The sequence below is a fragment of the Oncorhynchus kisutch genome, unplaced genomic scaffold, assembly GCF_002021735.2.
Source record: "Oncorhynchus kisutch isolate 150728-3 unplaced genomic scaffold, Okis_V2 scaffold1909, whole genome shotgun sequence".
NCBI classification, from domain to species: Eukaryota; Metazoa; Chordata; class Actinopteri; order Salmoniformes; family Salmonidae; genus Oncorhynchus; species Oncorhynchus kisutch.
This window is the reverse complement of record NW_022263854.1, coordinates 27,749-31,608: the sequence shown is the minus strand read 5'-3', so window position 1 is coordinate 31,608 and position 3,860 is coordinate 27,749.

The following is a 3,860-nucleotide window of genomic DNA, read 5'->3' as shown; positions in this document are numbered from 1 at the left end:
ATGGACTATCGTTTCTCTTTGCTTATTTGAGCTGTTCTTGCCATAATATCTGCTTGGTATTTTACCAAATAGGACTGTCTTCTGTATAGCAACCCTCAAAAGTTGTCGGGATGTCACGTGTCCTACTTTTACCAATACACACCTAACAACCAACTCGTTACGAACTGTATATATGATCAAATAAGCCAGAAGCCAGATTTTGGGCCCAGTTATCCCTCTTGCTTCTCCTCTTCTTCACTGTTTGATAGGAAATGACTGGGCGGCAGGGTAGCCTAGTGGTTAGAGCGTTGGACTAGTAACCGAAAGGTTGCATGTTCGAATCCGTTCTGCCCCTGAACAGGCAGTTAACCCACTGTTCCTAGGCCGTCATTGAAAATAAGAATTTGTTCTTAACTGACTTGCCTAGTAAAATAAAAAAATATTAAATATGGTGGAAACTAGTGCATGCCTCCACCAGCCAATGCTCTTAGATTTGCGGGTCGTTTTGAACGAGTGAACATTAAAGGAACGAGATATTCGAGGGATGCACCCAAACCCGAGGTTAAGACTCATTTTAAATTCCTTATATTAGGCAAAGCAGACAGTACCATTTTCTTATTTTTTTAATTTACAGAGAGCCAGGGGCTCAATCCAACACTCAGACATAATTTACAAACAAAGCATTTGTGTCTAGTCAGTCCACCAGATCGGAGGCAGTAGGGACGACCAGGCATGTTCTCTTGATAAATATGTGAATTGGACAATTTTCCTGTCCTGCTAAGCATTCAAAATGTAATGAGTACTTTTGGGTATCAGGAAAATGTAACGAGTAAAAAGTACATTATATTCTTTAGCGATGTAGTGAAGTAAAAGTTGTAAAAAATATGAATAGTAAAGTACAGATACACAAGAAAACGACTTATGTAGTGCTTTAAGTATTTTTACTTCAGTACTTCACACCACTGGTAACCAAATAACTAGGGCTTTACATGCACACTAATCATTTCCTATTAAACTGATTATGGCAGTAGGCTAAGTGTGTCATTAGTCATGTAAACATCTTACACCAATTAAGATCAGCAGAGTAAGGTCATAACCGAAGTAAGGATACGCCTTTAAAAACACCTGGTTTTCTGAGAATTCTTTAGAATTATTAGGACATGTAAACACTTTAATCAGAGTTATAGAGGTGTATTTAATCCGCAGGGGGTGAGACAGGGATGCAGCTTAAGCCCCACCCTCTTCAACATATATGTCAACAAATTGGCGTGGGCACTAGAACAGTCTGCAGCACCTGGCCTCACCCTACTAAAATCTGAAGTCAAATGTCTACTGTTCGTTGATGATCTGGTGCTTCCGACCCCAACCAAGGAGGAACTACAGCAGCATCTAGATCTTCTGCACAGATTCTGTCAGACCCGGACCCTGAAAGTAAGTCTCAGTAAGACAAAAGTAATGGTGTTCCAAAAAAGGTCCAGTTGCCAGGACCACTAATACAACTTCCATCTAGATACCATTGCCCTAGAGCACACAAAAAACTATACATATCTCGGCCTAAACATCAGCGCTACAGGTAACTTCCACAAAGCTGTGAATGATCTGAGAGACAAGGCAAGAAGGGCCTTCTATGCCATCAAAAGGAACACACATTTTGACATACCAATTAGGATCTGTTTAGAACCCCTTGCCCTTTATGGTTGTGAGGTCTGGGGTCCGCTCACCAACCAATAATTCACAAAATGGCACAAACATCAAATTGTGACTCTGCATGCAGAATTCTGCAAAAATATCCCCTGTGTACAATGTAAAACACCAAATAATGCCTGCAGAGCAGAATTAGGCCAATAACCGCTAATGATCTAAATCCAGTAAAGACCTATTAAATTCTACAACAACCTAAAAGGAAGCGATTCCCAGACCTGCAGAGAAATTCATCTGGAGAAGAGCCCCCTAAGCAAGCTGGTCCTGGGCCTCTGTTCACAAACAGGCCCCACAGAGCCCCAGGACAGAAACACAATTATACCTAACCAAATTATGAGAAAAGAAAAATATATTTCCTTGACATATTGGAAAGAATTTCCAAAACTATGCAAACTAGAATGCTATTTGGCCCTAAACAGAGAGTACACAGTGGCAGAATACCTGACCACTGTGACTGACCCAAAATTAAGGAAATCTTTGACTATGTACAGCCTCAGTGAGCATAGGCTGGCAATTGAGAAAGGCTGCCGTAGGCAGACCAGGCTCTCGAGAAAAACATGCTGTGTACACTGCCCACAAAATGAGGTGGAAACTGAGCTGTACTTCCTAACCTCCTGCCCAATGTATGACCATATAGACACATATTTCCCTCAGATTAAACAGACCCACAACGAATTCGAAAACAAATCCAATTTTGATAAATTGCCATATCTATTGGGTAAAATACCACGGTGTGCAATCACAGTAGCAATATTTGTTACCTGTTGCCATAAGAAAAGGGCACAAACGTAGAACAAACACCATTGTAAATAACACCTATCTTTCTTTATTTTCCCTTTTTCTACTTTAACTATTTGCACTTCTCACTCAATGTCAACAAAACAAAGGAGATGATTGTGGACAGAAGAGTACAGTAAGTACTGTCAAGCACACCTCCAACTCAATCATCAAGTTTGCAGACAACACAACAGTAGTAGGCTTGATTACCAACAATGACGAGACAGCTTACAGGGAGGAGGTGAGGGCTCTGGCAGTGTGGGGCCAGGAAAATAACCTCTCACTCAATGTCAACAAAACAAAGGAGATGATTGTCGACTTCAGGAAATAGTAGAGGGTGCACCCCCCTATCCACATCGATGGGACCGGTAGAGGGTGCACCCCCCTATCCACATCGATGGGACCGGTAGAGGGTGCACCCCCCTATCCACATCGATGGGACCGTAGTGGAGAAGGTGGAACCCTTCAAGTTACTTGGTGTACACATCACTAACAAACTGAAAAGGTCAGCACCGGTGCATCAAAGCTAGGACCGAGAGACTGAAAAACAGCTTCTATCTCAAGGCCATCAGAATGTTAAACAGCCATCATTAGCACATTAGAGGCTCCTGCCTATAGACAGCCTAGAAATCACTGGCCACTTTAAGAAATGGATCATTAGTCACTTTGATAATGTTTACATATTTTGCATTACTCATCTCATATGTATATACAGTATTCTATACTTTTCTATTGTATCTTAGTTCAATCTGCTCTGACATCACTCGTCAATATATGTATATATTCTTAATTCCATTCCTTACTTATATTTGTGTGTATTGGGTATATGTTGTGAAATTGTTAGATATTACTTGTTAGATATTACTGCACTGTCAGAGCTAGAATAACAAGCATTTTTCGACACCTGCAATAACATCTACTAAACACGTGTATGTGACCAATACAATTTGATTTTAATATGACATTTGAAATGTCTTTATTCTTTTGAAACTTATGTGAGTTGTTTACTGTCAATTTTTTTGATTGTTTATTTCACTTTTATTTATGATCTATTTCACTTACTTTGGCAATGTAATCATATGCTTCCCATGCCATTAAAGACTCTTAAATTGAATTCAGAGAGAGAGAGAGCAGGGTTGTACCACGAAGTTGAATGGTAATTCAGTACGTAAGTTCCAAAATGGTGACAAATACTGTCATTACATGACTCTCCCCTGGACTAAATAAATAAAATACTAATCCCTCCCCAGACTGAAATTGAAAAAGCATGACACTCGTCCATTTTCCAACGAGAAATACAGTAATTGCGTACATTTCTGCCTGTCCCTGAAGTATAATGGATTTATACTAACGTCCAGTTGGGGGCGGTAATGCAAGATATTGGATGCCACCCACCATTAAAG